General features: G+C 27.2%; 1 protein-coding gene across 2 annotated transcripts in view; it reads right to left on the bottom strand.

Annotated features, from left to right (window-relative positions):
• Positions 1-20,722, bottom strand: part of LOC107452018 (carbonic anhydrase-related protein 10) — a 476,626-nt gene that overhangs the window by 440,538 nt on the left and 15,366 nt on the right. The gene's annotated exons all lie outside the window — the stretch shown is intronic.

The following is a 20,722-nucleotide window of genomic DNA, read 5'->3' as shown; positions in this document are numbered from 1 at the left end:
CTACTTTACTGCAAGGTATTGCTTCACTAAGTGTATCACTACACCAATACTAAATATAAGTTCCTGGGCAGTGAAATACCTAGAATGCTCTATCACACTACTTGGTGTAAAGTAATCTCTACCGTAATTGTTATTAAGTAATACTATTCAGTTTTTTAATTCAGTAATGATATTCAGTAATGTTATTCAGCAATACTAGTTTATGATTACTGTTAGATCTGTCACACACGAATTCATAGAGTTATTTTTCGACACAATATAAGGTAAGGATCGTAAATGCATATATACAATATTTCTAAAATTACATTTTGTTTGTTAATCAAAGCACATACACAATCTTCCATACAGCACAGATAAAATATTAATAAGAATTCGAACAAAACCAAAGTCAATAGAAGTTAAATATTTTAAAATTATCTAAGCAATTGACAGATTTATGTGAAACTTCATAAGAGCATAAATATTTTTATTATATAACTAACAGCACAATTGCATTTTTTAACTGCTTATACAAGTAGTTTGTGAAATCAATTCGACAAAAAAAATTAAAATTACTTGAAAATAATTGACCGGAATCAGTTTTTCATACAAATTAGTAAAGATGATTGAAATTTATTCGTTGTTAAATGAGCTATGACTAGTTTGTCAATTAAATCTTACAAGAAGATCTCCCACTTCTTGTAAACAAATCACCCTCTTGGCTGCCATATTGTCCTTATCTTGAAAGTGCACAATAGTTTTCCATTAAACTTCTAATAAGGGTTAAAAGACATTTGTTATACGTTTAAAATATACTCTACCGGCATTTACAGAAAAAATTTCAAAATAATCGAAATATACAATGAATATTCACCAAACTTACGGAGCCCCGAAAAACGCAACCTTCTTTACCTAAGAGCTGAAAATCGGGATAAGCTTTCCAAATATTGTTGTTAAGATATAACTGCATTCCTCGTAAAAACGCTCGATTCCATTTTAACTTGAAATAAAGTAATCCTTCACATGATTTTTGGTTTTTTCAATAATGATTTCAGATAGGTATTAAACCACAGTTTTTACAGCATAGGAAGAATGTATGATGAAGTGAAAATTATCTATTTGAACTTAATTGAAAAACAATGAAAATTAAAAGAATAATAAGAAGACAGACAGTTGACTATAAGCAAGTGCAATCATCAATAACATGACTAAGAATCAGCAGTCTTAATTTCTTAGTTTTGATCCTGATGAAGAGGATCTTATACAGCATAGAAACAGCAGTGCATCAATTTTTAAGCTTTTTGCGTTGTTTTCTGCCATATAAAAACATTTGCCAGTTAAAAATATATCCTATGTAAATAATATAATCCTACATATCAATCCTATATATAAATATATCCTATACATGGGATACATTAAAAATATACCCCATGTAATACCCATTCATTTTACAGAATATCAAAAATTAGACTGCATGATAATCAAAAATAAATAGCAAACATGCGAAATATTATTTCGTACTTATAAACAATATGGTTATTACTCAATAATATTTATTGAAAGTAACTTCTCGGTAGAAAAATAGATTAATCTTTAATTTCGTATCTTTTAATAAGCATTATATAACATTTGCTTGGACGAGCTTCAATATTTTTTCCTTTTTATGGCAATCTTTATATATTTTATGAAATAATACTTTTGTTCCTATGGAATGAATGTCTTTTATACATTAGTCTTATAGTAATATTTTTTCTTACTTTTGAAGTCTTAAAAAGAAATAAATGAATTGGATTAATGGAGAGGATGTGAAGTAATTTATCGAGGAGAGAATAATAACAAATAAAATGCTTAAGGAAAAACTACATTGGTCTATGTAAATTTTATAAAAATTCTTATCTTTGATATCTTACCTAAACTCACCAAGCAATGTATCTAAATATAATGTATCTAAAGCATATTTTAAGTTACGTAATCGGAATCATAAATGAACTTTTTCTAAATGAATAAGTTTTTTTCTGGCGAATTTCGATCTTGCTCCACAAAATAACCATAGTCGAGAGGAGGGAGGAAACCATAATCTGAAAAATATAGTCCCGATAATTTTGGCCGGAGGGCAGTCGAAAGCTTGAACCACTTATTTTTTATTTTACAACCGTCGTTGAACATTCGACCTAATTTTAGGTTTACGACTACTAAGGTTCAACTCCGTAGCCTTTCAAGGTTGAACAAAATCCAGAAGACAAGGAAACTCCTGGATTAAGTATTGGAAGAAATTTTTGATGGAACTAGATCCACATTTGCGCTACATAGAGAAGAAAACCTCACACGGTTAGCCTGGCGGTAAGGGGACTCTAATCCATGGTCCGTCTAACACTGAGAATATTTTACGTTAGCATCTCTGGAATTCGAATCCGGATCACCTCATTGGAAGGTTAACGCTCTATCTCCTGAGCCACCATGACTTCTAAAACCACTTAAGGCAATATCGTTTTTTATGTATTTTGCTTTATCTCGAGATCTTCTTAAATGTATCGAAGGAATTTTGAGCTTAATTATAAAATTCGCTTATCCAAATAAGTTTATGTAGAAAAAAGTTTTTAATAACTATTTATAAATGTTATTATTTTCTTTATTAAAATTTGAAGAAAACACTTAGAATAGTTAGGATAGACGTATTCTTATTCCATTTTAAGGCAAGTAATTTTACATAGCAAAATACAAAATTTGAACGAAATCACTTACAAAGTTCCTCAGAAATTAAATTTCAAGTTTATGATTTTTCAAAATTGAATAACTCAAACACTATTTAACCGGTGTAATTCATATTTTGTGTATTATAGTTTAAAATGATATCCTTTGAAGTTATTAAAAAATCGTATACTTTGCAAATCAAACTTTTTTTGGCTTTTTTTAAATGAAATAACAAAAATAATAAATAATTCTTAAGAATTTATCATTACATGAAATTATCTTTGGATTATAAATTTTGTAATTGCATGCAAAATGTTTTTGTTTAGTCTCAAAATTTTTCACGATGTAGCAAAATACAAAAAAAGTGAACTCCTCTCCAGGCAAAATTATTGTTACCCAAAAATATCTTAAGAGTCGGAAATCCAGATCCGACGAAAAAAAGGTACGCTTATTCAGAGAGAGTACTTTGTGAAAACTAAACTTCTCTGTAAAAAAATTCGTGGAATAAAATAAAAGAGATCTACTGGGCCTGTAATGCCTTCCCTCAAATTACTTTATTGCCTCATCAGGGGCTTCAAAACGTAGGTAAGTAAAGCTGATTTTTTTTAATTGTTTTAAATTTTAAAAATACATTTTATGTTTTGATTTCTTCCTGATTTTCGTAAAAAGAACTGTTTTGCAAAATTGAAAAATTCTCAAAATTTTGTGAATAGGTGAGAATATTAAAATTATGATCCATTTTTGTGAAAAACTACAAAAAATCATTAGTTTACTCAGACCTTTAGTGAAAGATTTCATGTTTGTGAAAAATTTCATAAATATAATTGGGTTCTTTCTGCTATTATTGTAAGTATTAGAAAATAAGTTTTTGTTTTTGTGGAGGAAAAAAATGTGAATCAGACATCATTCTTCAATCGAAGAAATATTGAAGGGATGATTTTAAATATTGTGTTACCATCGATAATATCATCGATAAATATATCGTGTTCGTTTTTAAAACAAAATATTTTTGTCTATTGCGCGATAAAATAATTCTCTATTCGCCTGATAACCGATCCAAATTCTTCCTAAAATGTGTTCTGAAAATTCATAAACTGAAAAAAAAATTCTAATTTGGTGTGAACAATTTAATGTATTTCCTTATGATCACATGTTCCGTAAATTTTTTCATCTGACTTTCTCCAACTCTTCTATATTACCGACTATGCAAATTAATTCTCCTATTTTATCTTTTGTTTAGATTAGCTGAACTTTGGTCTTGACAAAAAAGCTTTGTCCACCTAAAAAGTAATTAAAATTTTACTGGTGTTGTAGCATTGTAACAATATAAAATGTTTTGTAAAAAAATGAGAATACCATTTTCTTCTAAGCATTTCCCCTTTTCCTCTGACTTACTTTCCCCACACAACAGTTCTTCCTTTATAAAAATATCTTTAAAAAATACTGGGATATAATGAGAATAATACTAAAAATGATAATGAGTGTTATTTTTAATTAATCAGCTCCCATGACTCTACTTTATTTCAATTGATGATCTTTATATAAGCATTTTTTCAATAGATGCTATATAAATTTGACTTATTTTAGCTTACTTTGTTTATTTTTCTTAATTAACACTGTTTTTTTCTTTAGATGTTAGCTCTGGAAAGAAAAAAACTGCGTATGTATTTTTATGCGTGATTTAGATCTTTTTAATAACTTTATAAATTTGTACATAAAAACTACTTAAATAGCACTCTTAAACAGTATTTATAATTTCATGATGGACATATTTTCTTTTGCTTTAACCTGTTGCTTTAATGTTCAGTGATATTGTATTAAAATTAGCTTAATGCATTTTAACAGAATGAAAAATAACATTTCTAAAGAAGCCCAAAAATTACACAGAGAAATGTTATTGCATTTTTGTAAAACACGCTTTACTTGAAATGAATATTTTAAAACGAAACGAAATTGAATTATGACTGAATGTACACTGTAAAATCCATTTTTACCACAACATGTTACAGAACAAAAAAAATCTGATTTACCGTAATTTTTTCGATAATAATTAACATAAAATCCCTGAATCCCTCGAATTAAATAAGCAGTATTTTAAAAATTACGGTATAATATTTTACGGCAAGAATTGATTTTAGGAATGATGCGCCCAAAGGGTCGGTAATTTAAACCGTAATTTTATCCGGTATTGTTTATAGTGTGTGATCATTTTTGACTAATTTGTGACGGGTAGAATCCCAAGTTAACCATCAGCCCCGAAACTCCCTCGCCTTAATCCGGTAGATAGCCAATTATACTTTCCTCTGAAACATGGACTAGAGTCTAGTAACTAGACCAAGAAAAGATTAAATAGGACGCTTGCTATATTGCTTGCTACATTTAAAAGAAAATATTCAGAATTATTCTTGAAGGAATGAAGTGTGACAATTAATTGGAGAAGAAGAAATTCGGAATTTTATAAGCTATTTAAAGAACAGAAAACAGACGTTAAATTTTTTTCAATACAAATGTTAAAATTTGTAGAATACCTCCTGAACTACAGTGACGACCGAAACCCTAAGATCTACTTGACCAAACCATCGAGTACCCGAAAAAAGTAAGACCAAGTTTTAAGTAGATTCACTGTCTGGGAAAAGGCGTGAAAACTAGTTTAATGACAAATAGGAAAATCTTAGTCATGAACAGGATAGCATGGAATGCAATTCTGAGGAAAGTCAGGGCCCACCCGGTGCCGTTACGCCAGTGAAGAAAAAGGGGAAAAAAACCTAGTGTTTTCTGTGTTGTTAAGTTATTAGATATATAAATATTTTTTAATTAATCCTGTAATAATAAGTCATAAATAGCATCGTTACGGTAAAAGTTTTTAGTCACAAAGGAATTTCGCAATTATTAAGCTAGCAAAACGCCATGTAACAATACCGGAACTTTCCATTAGTAAGTTGTTTATTTTTTCAGATTAAATTGTGCTCAATTTTAAAATTGGGCAGAATTCCATACAAGATTACGATTAGCAGGAAGCATTTGATATTTATTTCACTGTTTTCATTCTAGAATTATGATAAAATATCCGGCAGCAGTCCGTCCATCCAATTAACCGTAAATTTTACGTTAAAGAAACTTTTTTCTTTTACAGTTTATAAACCGTTTTCAGCTAATATGGTTATAAAGCCATAAATACAAATCTATACCGTTTTCAAACCATTTGCATGTAGCATGGTTTCAAATCTGTGAAAAATAATTTAACTGGACGTTTAAGCTGGACTTTTCATTAGTTAATGGGAACTTGAGTGTGCAGAACACTGGAAACTCTTTATTTGTTGTTGATTGTGGCGTCAACGCTGAGACTCGAACCCCCGTTCCGCCGGCTATGAAACTGACAAATTTGCACTTTCGGCTCTAACGCTCAGCTGCAAGAAACTAAGTGATTTCACTTAGATGGACTTAGTTGGGGTGATAAAATTCTGGTTGATTAACCATATTAGGTAAAAGCAATTAATGAACGGTTTTTCTCGCATTTAACACTTTGAATACCATTTTATTTATGGTTATTTGACAATTAAATAAATTATTATTTAACCTATTTTCTGTAAAATTTCTAGCAGTGTTATTAGCATATTTTTCACATTAACATCTCGGGCAAAAATATTAAACACGTCTTAAGAATTATTAAAAATGATTCATATATAACCGACTCTCTAAGTATTCAATAGATAGTTAAGTGAAATTAAAGTTTTTCATTCACTAAGACTATTTGGTATTGTGGAAAACGTAATTATCTGTAGCTGTTATAGAAAAATTCACTCAATTTATTATAACCATAATGTATTTAACGCTCTAAATTTACAAGAAAAATACTTACACAAGTGAATGAGGAGATTTGTCTTTAGGAAGAAAAACATTAGATTAATGTAACCAAATCACACCGAATTTAAGCATTTTATTTAACAATTTTTACGTCTATATATGGCAACGATTTTTCAGAAATTCTGGTTCTCAAAATCATATTTGTTAGTAACAACCACGAAACTGATAAGTAAATTTAACCGAATTTATAGATTTCAGGTTATGCTCTAAGGTATCATGATATAAGTTAGCAAATTTTATCATAGTTATCAGTTTTATCACAGATTATGAAAACCATACATTTTTGTTAATTTTTCCAAAAGCAGTAACAAAGAGCTTCGGTGAAAATTACCTAGCTTTTTGGTGTTCCCATAAATCCAGAAATGAGGTAAATTCTATTATATTTTGGTAGTTTATACCATACTTTTTTTAAAGTGAAGTAAAAGCAAAAACATAAAAAACTCCGAAGTAAAAATAGCTAGTAATATGAAGTTTAGAGTTGCAAAGATTTTTCACGTTTCCTAAGTTATTTATTTCATTTCAAGCGAAACAAATATTTTAATGAATGAACTTTTTAGAGTTATCAAAAACTTTAATTACGTAAACAAGAACTTTACGTAATTCTCAAACAACATTTCACTTTTTTTAGTATTTAAATGAATAAACTTTGTATTTTTGACACTAGAATGAGATGAATCTTAAAAATGAACTTTTATATTAATAAAAAGATAAATAGTTTTTAAAATGTACATTTAAATGATGTTAATTTAAATATTTTGAAGATTTTATTAAACAAACTTTTTATAAAACAAAGATTTTTATACAATTTCTTAGGTAAATATTTTTCTCAACCTAAATATTTAAATGAATCAGTTTTGTTGTTTTTTATTTCTGAACAGAAACTAGACACTGAATAGACATTTTTGGACACAAAAAATTTACACACTTCTAAAATTATTTTTTTTTTAGAAATGCCACAAACAGAGATATTAATACTCATCTATAAGCTTATTAGAGATATATAGCTCTTTTATGAAACATGAACTTCACCACACTTTATTTTTATCAAAATATTTAAATGAATAAACTTCACAATTGCTAAGCGACTAGTAAATTTCTACGAACTCTATGAAATAGCCAATTTAGGAAAAAATAATGATATAAAACGAAGAAAGTTGGACAGAAAAAAGAATCTTGGATTGATTTTTCAAGCATTTATCGTTTCTTGTTTTTTACTTCTTTTTTTCATTTTTGTGCTGGAGGAAAAAAAAGAATGAATCATTACTCACGAAATATAATCGACTTCCTCCTTATGGGGAAGAATCGATACTTTCTTTTAGCCGTCTTTCAAAACAGCAAGAATTAACCCCCCGAAAAGAGAAGTTTATTTTACTAAATTAATAGCAACGATACGATAGAATATTTACTTTTTCAGCCTTTTATAAATTTTTCTGTTGGATTTTGACAGTTTGTTGCATACTTAATGTCCCATTTCCTCTCAATGATTTCTTTTAGCAAAATTGAAGCTGAAGTGAAGAATAATTTGAACAAGGAAAAACAATTTTGCTAAATTTTTGCGATTTTATTTCTTATTGTCTTAATCTTGAATCTTCGAAAATAGAATAAGTTTTTGCTGTTTTCAAAGCTTTTAATATTTTGAAATTGATATTTTATCTTTGGAAACTTAATTTTCTTAGGTTTATGCCAGCGAAAAATAAAAGTTCAACTTGGAGTTAAAACTGATATTAACTTTAAATAAATGATTCCAAGAAACTAAAGTGGGTATAAGATATTACCTGATTTAAAATTTCATTCGAATCAAAAATATATAAATAAGAAATAACAGTTGTCATGTTTTAAGAGCTTGAAAGTAGGCGCCTATTTTCAAGACTTGAATGAGAAGAAACAAAAGTGATTTGAGATATTAAAAGTAAAGTTGCCAACGAAAACTGGAAAAGTTTGAAACAAAACTAGAAAAATCGCTGTAGCCGAGAAGAGAAAAACGATGCAGAACAAGAAAAACCAGACTTATTTCCTATTTATATATTTTAAAGCGAATGTAAGGTAAATATGTAAATATACTGTTAATTTTATTATCTCAGAAAAAAATTAAAAATGGGATTTACTTTTTTAAGATTACTTAAACACGACATAATCATTTTTAAGAAGACATAGTATTTTAAGATTATAAATATTATATTGAAAATTAAATCCCATTTTTAATTTTTTTAATTTTTTAATATAATATTTATAATCTTAAAATACTATGTCTTCCTAAAAATGATTATGTCGCGTTTAAGTAATCTTAATAATGTATAAAACTTCAAATATTTTCAAGTTTCAAGCATTATTATCTTTTTGAAATAAATATTAGAACGTTTAAAAAATGAAAAAAAAATCAAAATAATGAGGAATTCATATTTCAGATATTAACTATTAAAATAATGTTGATAGTGTATAATTAAATTAGTGGGAATTTATATGGTTGGTATGATAATACTCTAGTTTAAATTGCTTAAGATGTTAATAAAATTAAATATTTTCTATATTAAAATATTCAAAAATTTCTTTTCAACATTACATAGCTTAGAAAAAAGACGTTAATTACTAAAATATATCAGAAATAAATAACACGTACTTTAAACTAAAAAGGAATAATTGAAATTCATTCACGTAATTTTGTAGTGATTAGTCAGCAATTAATTGATACTGTCTAAACATTTATAATCAGTAAAGATTGAACAAAAAGTTAAAATAGAAACTAAATTCTAACTTTTTCATAATCATTTATTTGTTTAGCATTGCAGAACTTTAATTAAAATGAGACGAATTAATTGATGAGAAAGTGAATGTAGAATGTATGACTTAAAATTATTATAGTATAGAAAATTAAGATAAATCCATTTTTACCGGACCAAAAAAATCTGATATACCTTAATTTTTGCAGTAACACTTACCGTAAAGTTACTGAATCACTCTAATTTAACACTTACCGTAAAGTTACTGAATCACTCTAATTAAATAAATATTACTGTAAAAATCGCGGTCTAGCATTTAATAAAAAAAATGAATTTGACAGATGGTAAATCCAAAATGCTTTATACCGTAATTTGATCCAGAAATTTTTTTACAATAAAGTCTAACTTAACTTAATTAAAACTTTTATTATGTTTCATAAAAAATTAAACTCATTTTTCTTGCTTTTACTTAAACTCCATTGCATTATTTAAAGTAAAGCGTTTTCTTACTCATCCATTGAGGGTCAATGAGGTTATGGGGGTTAAATTTGGTGCGCATCATTATGCTTGTAGGCTTCATACCAGAACTGAGAATCGAACCCCAATGCTTCACAATGACAGTTCAATGCCATTAACTTAAGCTGCTCTGTTTTATTATTCATGCACTACAAACGGCAGCAAACCATCATTCTAATACTATCTATATATATATTTCTCTTACACGGCGACAAAAAAAAAGCCTCATTGCAACTCCCCGAATGGCAACGCTAGGAAATCGACCAATGATTGCCTCTGAAAATGTCACATGCTAAATCTAGCTGATGGGGCTCAACATATATCGCTTTTAAAAACGGAAACTGAAATAACCAGAGAGAGCATTATCAGCTGAGCAATCTCATACTATTAAGCTAGGCAGAAGTGAGTAGTCTTTGTCGATAGATCTCTATTCTAGTATTTTGTCGAGAGCGCTTTTTTTCGCGAATTTATATATTGCGAATTTATTTGACGATTTTTGATATATATCGCGAATTTATTTGCTTTATTATTGTTATCAGTTTTTGATTGAAAAATGAGTCTCAGTCGTGCTGTTACGCTTTAAGATTTTATACTATAGCACATTCCTAATAGATTTAACGAATTACATGTCATTTATTAGAATTGAAATTTATTTTAATGACTTAGTATTTACTAAAAAGAAGTAATTTTTTTAAAAAAAAAACGTTGTTATATGGATTTGAATGATCATTTTGAATTCTTAGAATTTTGTGCATTTGCAATGTACCTAAGTTAGTAGCGAGCGAAGCGATCTTGGTTTGCGAAGCAAACCATATAAGAATGCGTAGCAATTTTCGGGGGTTGGCGAGCGTTAGCGAGCAGGGAGCGCAGCCCACCAGTATTAACTATTCTTGATAAACACATAATCATTAAAATGCATTTTGATACCAGTAAGTTAACACACAGCCGTAAAGAAGCATTGTAAGCTTGACAATTGACTTTGATTAGACAATGAAACCACAATCTTGCTTCAGCAATCCTTGAGCTGTATTTCGCCAATTCGGAGAGTCATTTCGATACGAAATCACGATTTGTGGTGAAACGGGAATTCCCAAATCTATGACGAAAAATGTTTCCTCAACTAAGAACCTCATTGCAGTGCATTATGGGGGATTTTTAACTAAAATGAAAGCTAGACACTCGAAACTAGGATAACGAAAGACGCCGAAAGTTGCCGATATCTCTCTCGTTCTGTCTGTCCTTGCGCTGTTGGAGTGACGTTGATCTATCTGTATGGTGCCCATAAAAAAAGTTTTTAACAATACCACCCATTAGATTCCATGATTTTTTTTCTTTGATAAAAAAACAGAATGAAAAAATATTTAATAAATTTTGACGAAATTCGTTTGATCGAATGATTGTTATTTTGTCACCTTGACGAAATTTTTACTCGCAGCATATATCAAGGATCTGCTTCTTCAAAAACGAAAAAAGTTTTGTGATATTTGAGTATACATTTTTACAGTGCAAAAACAAAACCCTTAAAAATATTTTTAATATTAATGCACCATTTTCATATAATGCTATATAATGCATAATGCACTATTGAGCAAGTTTTTATTTAAACTGCTTATAATTACTTAAATAAGGGCAAAATTTGAAAAACTATTGATTTTTTTTTTACCACAAAATAGAGAGTTCATAAATTTTAATGCATAATAAAACCCTTTACAAAAAAACTGTTTAAAAAAATAAAACAATTAGAAGTTATAAACAATTGCAGAAATAACGCAAACAAATTCTTTCCTTGAAATAATGTGCAATGAATTTTATGAAAAAATGTGAACAGACTTTTGAAAAAAAAAGTCACCTTAAAACTAATTGCAATTATTTCTTTAAATCTTTATTTAAAAAATGTTATAAAAAATAGAAAATAGATATTTTTTACAAAAGTGGCCGTTGATTTTAAAGATTTTTTAAATTTATTTTTTAAAGATTTAACTGGAGTAGAATATGCTTGTAAAACATTTGCCTTTTTCTTTTAAATTATTACTTAAATGTTGAAGGAAAACAAAATAGATTAAGATGAAAAAAAAAGTAATTTTAAGAATTATTTTTGAATTTAAAAGTAGCCAAATCAATTCAATCTATTTTTTTTTCTTTTTTGCTGACATATTAGAAAATGAGGATTTTATACAAAATAAAAACAAATTCTGAAGACTACGTATACATTTATGCAAATATTTGAGTATTTTCCTTATTGCGTAGACATTGAAAGAACAGTTATTATTTTTCTGCCCCAGGGACAACCTAACATTAAATTCTGTAATTAGCAGTCGGAACGGAGAATTATGTAATCTTTTCCTTTATGCCTTTAGAGAAATGTAGTTGCAGAAGTTATGCTTCAAACTAATAAAATTTTTATTTAAACTGAAACTAATTTAATTTTCTGGCGCTTAACATCATCCAAATCAAATATACTAATTAGAATTCTCGACTTGCTATTTAGACTTTTCTAATTTTGAACAACAATTAGCAGCCTAAATTCGTACTAGAAAAATTTAATATCTTTGAAAAGAAAGGCAAAAAATATTTGGAGACCGGTACTTTTTTTTAAACTTTTTCTAAAAAAAAATTTTTAATTTAACTTTATTCCTGTTATAACTGTTGTTGAACAACCACTCAATTTTAATTTTATGACTACTGATGTTCAACTCAGTAGCCTTTTAATTTCGAACCCAATCCAGAAGACAATGGAACTCTTGGATAAAATAATAGGAGAAAGTTGTCCTCGTGGAAGACCCTTTAATGGAACTAACCCGCATTTGCGGTACATGAATAGGAAAACCACGAAAATCTCTATCGGGTTGTCTGACTGCAAGGGGATTCTAACCAATGATCCGTCTACCACTGAGGATATTTTGCGTCAGCACTGTAGTCATTGCGACCCGAGTGCGTTATTTGTATTGACCAACCACCGCTGGGATTCGAACCCAGGTGATCTGGGGTGGTGAGAGTTCTATCCCCTAGCCACCACGGCGAAAATGTGCTTATCATCTTATTGTTTTAGCAAATTTGACTTCATGACTTTGTCTTGCAATTATATACAGTTAATGTTCTATTACTATTTTTTTTTGTATTTTGTTTGTTTCGAATAATACTTGTCACATACATGTTTCTACCACAACCAGTCATTTAACCGGGAGAACAATTCATTGCTTTATATTGTTATCGGATCAGAAATTAAGCTGTAATGCGTGTTAAACGTATTACATTCCATTAGTTGAAATCAGAATAACTGAATTCAAATTTCAAGAAAGTACCTTAAAATTTTAGATTGGCATTTTTGTGCAAGAAAAAGTGACAAAAACTAAATGTTTTGGTAAGTATCTAATATTTTATTTCGATAATTTTACTTTATTTCCAACTAACTGTTAGTTTTTTCCCAAAAAAATGTCGAGACAATTAAGACAGCACAAGTTCTTAGAAGATACAATATTAATTATAAGAACAAATATTAGATTTATAGTTCTTATGTATTCTTATAAGAATAATTATAATTAGAAGAAAAAGAAGTATATTTGCGGAAAATGTACAATGGAAACACCCTGTATATGTAAAAATGCATTGAGCAATGAATTAGAAATTCTTTTTTTTTTTTGTGATTGTAATACATGAAAATTGGCAATATGCAATTTTGTTTAATTTTAATAAAGTTTTTTTTAGTTTATTTCCTTCCTAACTTCCATATTTCATACATTCATTCAAGAAACAAAGTCCGTTCATTTGACCGGCTATGGTAGAAATAGGTATGAATTAAGTGTTGGTATGTTTAGTGCTAAACTATTTTTTTTTAAATTATGTTTTGGGTATTGTTTGAAAAGTTTTTTCTTTTTCAAAATTTAGATTCAAGCCCAAATCATCAAAAAAGAGAGTTTCATGTCTACATTTACGACATTAAAAATTCGCATTGCTTGAAATTTAAAATCCCATTCATCATTTGGAACATATTTTTAATAAACACAAATCTAATTATTAAACATAATTTTTTCATAAAATTATATCCCAAGTGCAATTTACTATTTTTTTAAAATTTTGTACAAACATATTTTACGACTACTTCGTGTCAACAATTAGCAAGATTCTGCTGTTCATTTATTTTCTTAAAGATCCTAAATATTAGAACTGTTTAATAAAACTGACAACTAATTAAGTAATTAAGAACATTATTAGTAAAGTCAAGCTTTTTTGCTTGACTTTACTAATAAATAATGTTTTTAATTACTTAATTAGTTGTTAGTGTTATTGATAGTTAAAAATAATAGTTTATGCAATTTTATAGAACAAAAGTAGCATTGAATTAAATTAAAATTCAAACCAAGGATAAAGAAATAGTTAGAGCCTTTTTATTTTCTATATTGACTATTAAATTTAATTTAATTTAATTTATTTATTTATTTGCTTTTTGTAATGTAGGGTTTTAATTACATTACATAAGCACTGAATATTTAATTCAATTATTGTACAGGAGCTTTTTAAAGAAAAAGTCGTTCAAAACTATTTTGGCTTAATTAGTTTGGTAAGATGCGGCACAAAACGTAAATCCTAAGTCTAATACTGAAGGGATTAAACTGTAGACGTTATATAAAACTTGTCTGTCTTGATGTGATAATTTCTAAACTACAGAAATTTGTCTAAAAAACATAAGTTCAGTTGTATGAAAAATTCACAAATAATCAACATGAATATCTTAAATAGTTTTGAGAAACATTAAAAATAGCATCGCATTACATTAAAATTTCTAATAGTCATAGATTAATAAATAGTATTTCTTCTTTATATTTGCAATTTTAATTTTGCCTGACCTTTTAGTTGACCTTCAGAATTAAGGAAATTTAGTATTTATAATTTTTTTTTTATGAATTAAAAATACCATTACTATTTAATTATTTGGTAATCTAATCGTATACTAAATTCAATTTACGAAGTAAATTTTCATACATAAGAGGTAAATAAACACATTGAAACATTAAATCAATAAATCAAATTGGAAAAAGGCACAGGGCAGCTGAAACCAAATTTGTTTTATATGAAATAGAAATAAAACATATATAAAGTCTTTACAATTAAACTAAAAATGAAAATATAAAATAGAAGACATATACAAAATCTTTTAAATTAAAATAAAAATTAAAATATAAATTAGAAATAAGACATATATAAAATCTTTACAATTAAAATAAATATGAAAATATAAATGTGTGTTCGCAAACACGCATCTATATTTTCATTTTTATTTAAATTATAAAGATTTTATATATGTCTTATTTCTATTTTATTTGGTATTCAGTTTCAAATAATTTTTTTTTAAACATTTGCACTTAAAAATATTATTTACTAAAAGTTTTTTTTTTACAGGAAATTAGTTTTTGATAAACAAATTTCATAATTGTGTGCAAAAATTTTTAGAAATTCTCGAGATATTTCTAAGAAATGTTTTCAAATTATCGCTTAAAAAAGTTCTCGAGATGTAGCGAAATACGCAAAAAGTAAAATTAAGGGTCGAAACCTTGGACCACGCTGCTGATCAAACTATTAAGACCATATTTCCCTGCGGATACCTCCTGTATTTTTGGTTGTTGTTGTTGATTTACGTCGCACTAGAGCTGCACAATGGGCTATTGGCGACGGTCTGGGAAACATCCTGAGGATGATCCGAAGACATGCCATCACAATTTTGATCCTCTGCAGAGGGGACCTGTATTTTATGGAGAAATCCGAATCCATCGGAAAAAAGACATGTTTATTCAGAGAACGTACGTTTGTGTATTTGATTTCATAACTTAAACTATTGTATGCACTGATTAATTAGCATATTTGAAGTCACCCCCTTAAACCATCACGATTGAGTCCTAAAACCTCAAGATCCGATCATTAGATCAAAAGTTATCCGGGGTGGTCCGATTTTTGTTTTTCGCACTGTACAATAAGGCTAAATTTAAACAAACGAAAACGATCATTTGACTTGTAAAAAATTCCTTGATAAAATATATCTCTTTTCTTTTATTAAAACAGTTTGTTATGTCTTAATTATGTACAATAAGATTTATTTCAAACCAAGTAATTCAGACATTATACCTAAAAACAATTAAAAATAAAGCACATCTCTTTCTTTTCAAACAGTTTAAAGTTATTAGTTATTGACGTTAATTACTTCTTAACTCGATAATTTTCAAAAAATCTAAATTTTGGCAGGAAAATCATTGATGAAGTTAGTCTCTTCTTGGTGAAATTGTTTGTTCCTTTATGCATTTTTGTGAGAAAAAAATATGCTTAAGAAATAACTATGTTTCATAATAATTTAGTTGAAGCCACATTTACAAGTTAATTCAAAAAAGAATTAATAAATATTTATTTTGTCGTAAGATAAAACCACTTCAATTATTTCTGCAGATCTAAAATTATATATAAATGAAAATGAACCTATGCTTGGCAATGTTTCAATTTGTACAGACTCCACAAAAAAAGATACAAGGGATCGTCCTATATAAGAGTTTTTCTATTTTCTTTAACATTCTATGCAAATATTTGAGGAAGCCGCCTTTGTATCTTAGATGATGAAAGAACGATTATTATTTTCTAACCCCGGGGCCTACCTTGCATTCAAATCTGTAATTAGCTGCCGTGACAGAATCAAGTCGTTTTTCGCCCCCTACCTTAGAAGAAACTCTATTGCAGAAATTTGAATACAGTAGACTGGTTTTTCAAATCTTGCTTTTTTTTATTCAATTAACTTTTTTGATTGTATTTTGAGAAGGTTCCCATCTGTTTCATAAAGTCTTCGTTTTTTGTAACTGAGACTGAAAACTGGAAAAACTTTCAGAGTAATGCATCATTTTATTTCCTAAACTAATAATGGTTTTTATTTTTATGTCGCTTTTATAAACTATTTTTATTAAGTTGTCGCAACGAATTAAAAAGAAAGTTTTGAAAAATGGTTTTTCATTATTTCTGATTTTTTTTAAGCATAATTTAAATATGTTCGCTATCTACAGAATTATAATGTCATGGAAGTTAGAATTTTACAAGTTTCAGTATAATTAACTACAAAATATTCACTTATTTTATATTGAAATTTGACGACTTTCATAACAAAATCGATACAAAAGATTTTTCAAATAATGCATAAAAAAATTTGCATATAAAAGTTGATTCTGTCTTTTATTTATAACTAATTTAATTTCATTTGTACTTGTTAACGGAGTTTATAATTTTTAAAAGCATTTAATAGTTTAAATATACGAAGGAAATTTATTAAATCGTTATCAATTTCCTAGAAACAAATGTTTTCTTCATGCTTTTGCAAGCACTAAAATAACAGGTACTAAACAGGGAAGTATTTCAAAAAATTACAAGAAAATACGAGAAAAAATTACAATTAAAATAAGAAATAACTAGTTTCAACATGGATGATTCCAATCAAGGAATTCAATTTCAAGGAGATCTCAAGCTTTTGATTCATCATAAGCTTTGCAAATCTTTGAATAAAGTTTCTCTAATGTTATATAAAAATGCTATCTCTAATAACTTGAATAAATGTTTGATTGAATTATTATCTTCAATTACTTTTTAAAAACTAATTTTTCCTTGCCAAATCAACATATAGTTATCTCAATATTATAATAAATTACAAGAAAATACACCAAATAATTATATTTATAACCCGAAATAACTAGTTTTAACTTGCATGATTTCAATCAAATTATTCTTTTTCAAAGAGATCAATAATTTTTAATTCATCATAAGCTTTACAAATTTTTGAATGAAGTTTCTTTAATGTTATATAAAAATGCTACCTGTGATAATTGAACAAGTTTTTGAATGAATTAAAAGCTTTAATTACTTTTTAAAAACTTATTTTTGTTTTCCAAATCAATAGTTATCACAATATTAAACTACAAGAAAATGCATGAAATAACTACAATTTTAACATGGAATAACTAGTTATAACTTGCATGATTTCAATTCTTTTTCAAAGTAGTGAATAACATAATTCATCATATCTTTGATTAAAGTTCCTATAATGTTATATCAATATGATATTTGTAATACCGTGATTAAACTTCCGATTTAATAAATAGTTTCTACTATTTCTTTAAAAACATACTTTTCTTTAATAAACAAATGAATAGTTATCACAATATTAACACTAGTTGGTTAATAGTTTCTTATTAAACCATTTTAATTCCACTACGTTAATTATGATACAAATTGAACATAAATATTTCATAAAATCGTTAGGTAAAAAAAGTTAATGTTTATTTATAATAACAGTTCGTTTTGATGAAATGTTACTCCTAATTAGGGAACAGCTTCTTAATCGTCAATAAAAACTGATAATGAATTTTAAGAGATTATTATAAGTCTCGAAGTGTTATTTTTTGTTCCACAAAATTTTGCCAACAAGAAACAATATTTCCTTTAACAAAGTGTGATAAAATATTTACAAGCTTGCAATTTTAAAATAATAATTTACTTCTCCCCTTGCTTAAATATAAGCGTACTAAAAAGCTAAATTTTATTTAAAATATTTCTTTTTCACTTGAAATCAATAATAAAGTCAGTTCGCTTTTACGTTTTTAGAGAAAATGTAACCAAAACTAAATCAATGAAAAAAAGTTAACGACGAGGTTTTAATTTTAATTAGCGTTTCTAATAATTCCAAGTACTTTAAAAGTCGTTAAATTGTAATTATAAACGAAATTGAAGTACTCATGGCATAAATGGTATATTTGAAAAGATTTTAAATCACTCATGTGTAATTATTCTAGAACTGTTTGAACAGGAGAGGAAAAGGGACTTTATATCCACTTTAAAACTTTGTTTAAAAAGCAGCTACTTTACAGAATTAAAAACTTTCAATCGAAAGCATCCAAAAGTTACTAAAGATGTAAAAAAATGTATTTTTCATAGATATTTACAATTTTAAATTGATTAAAGATATGCAGAAAATCATTATTATGCTTTAAAACAATATACTTAGTGGAAAAATAAGTATTTAATGTTAAACATTTATCCAGATATATACATACCGCTAATTAAATAGTATACAGCTATAAGTATTATAATAAAAGTATAAACTGTTTCAAAAAATGCACAAGGAAAAGAATTCTGGTAAAATTATCTTATTGTAAGTTAATGACCTTTCTGGAAAAAAAAGTATTCTGGGTAATAAAACCAAACTATACCGTATTTAAATTATTCATTTGGTAGTTTTTCCGTTCATATAATAAAAGTTAACCAAACACTTTTGCTCTCAAAAGTATTGTTTTCATAATCACTCATTTAGTAAAAAAAAGTGAATTTAATCAAATAAATGTTTTTAAGACATGCTTTAAGGTCTCATAATAAAGTTAGCAAATTTTACCACATTTAACAGATAGATTTTATCACATATTCTCAAATCATATTTTGCTGTTAGTAATACCAAAATTATTACCAAGGCACTTACGTAGCAATTACCGAGTTTTTGGTGTTTCCATAGTCAAAAATGCTGTAAATTTAAAAATTTCAGGTAGTTTTGAGCATTGTTTTTTGTAGTCAGTTTTATAGGAAAGTTACCAATTTATCAATCAATAAATTACTTATATTTATATTTTTTTCAAAATATATACCATAATCTACATAATCTGTTATTTTCTACAAGATGGGGATCTACACTTAAGTTTCTTTTTAGTTTTAAAAACAATATTAAAGATTTCGATTAGCCTTTAATTTTTTCATTTTCAATAGTATGAAAGATTTGTGAGAACATTCATCCCTGTTTTAGGTGAATCTACGAAAATAAAACTACTATTTTTCAATGAAACAATTTTTCAATAGCAATAGTTTACGAAGTGTTGGAAAATATTGGTAAGACAATTTGAAATTTAACCATTTCTTGAAGAACAAATTTGTATTTAAAGTGTTTTTTGATATCTGTCGCATTTCTGTTTTATTTAAACAAAATATTTTTGTAATAAGTTTAAAATATCTAGTATAAAATTTAATGAATTAATAATTTCCCAAATAAACTCCGCTTAGATTTACGCTATATATTAAAAGTCCTTAAAATTAGATTTAATAAAAACAATTAAAGTTTTACTTTTTATCATTTGGTCTACTAAAAAGATCGCAATGTTTCTGATGCAAAACATATCAGGTACTCTATGTGTTGTGTCGTATATTTTTGCAAATGATGCCCAAAAAAGTTTATACTTACTGTAATACAAAGTCCTTGATGCAAAACCAATAGCATTTGATCTAAACTCTTTTCAATAATTTTAAATAAAATTGAAAAGTTGTAAGAAAAGATTTCATGCAAGGTAAAATTAATGTTATGACATTTACATTATTTCTATAATTTGTAAATTGCGTATTTCAAAGCCCATATAAGCAAAAACTGAACTAAAATATTCAGGATCTTTTAAAAATAAATGTTTTCGTATTTGTTTTAGCGAAATTAATCATATTTTATTACATTTAATACAATATATGAAAAAAGCTTTAAAACATATAAAAAAAGATGCTAAAATCCGATACTTCCTTCTCAAAGAAAACAATACATTAAATTTAAATCTAAACTCAAGGTGAATTTTTCATACTTTTTTTTCAAACTTCAGCGCACATAATAAATTACTATAAGCTATCTCAGCCTCAAAATATAGTCGATGGCTATTTTTATTTAGTAAAGTAGAATTTCCTTGGAGCTACTTCAGGAACTTCAGATTGCGAGGGGATTAATTGAACGGAAAAGAAACAAGGTCCATGTCTCAATTCCTGGTTTCATTTATCAAATGGTTTCGACTGCTCTTGTCGGCCGAAAGAAGTCAGACGAGAGGGTGGACCAGTATCTTTACTTAGTGGTTACCGGATCAATGAGTTAATGAAATGATTTTCTAAACTAGTTAAATAATGGTTAGCGTTAATGCTTTGAA

This window comes from Parasteatoda tepidariorum, chromosome 3 (genome assembly GCF_982258835.1).
Source record: "Parasteatoda tepidariorum strain Cologne lab strain chromosome 3, Ptep-v5.0, whole genome shotgun sequence".
Classification (NCBI taxonomy): Eukaryota; Metazoa; Arthropoda; class Arachnida; order Araneae; family Theridiidae; genus Parasteatoda; species Parasteatoda tepidariorum.
The sequence above is the reverse complement of the archived record's forward strand: the minus strand, read 5'-3'. Positions and strand labels throughout refer to the sequence as shown.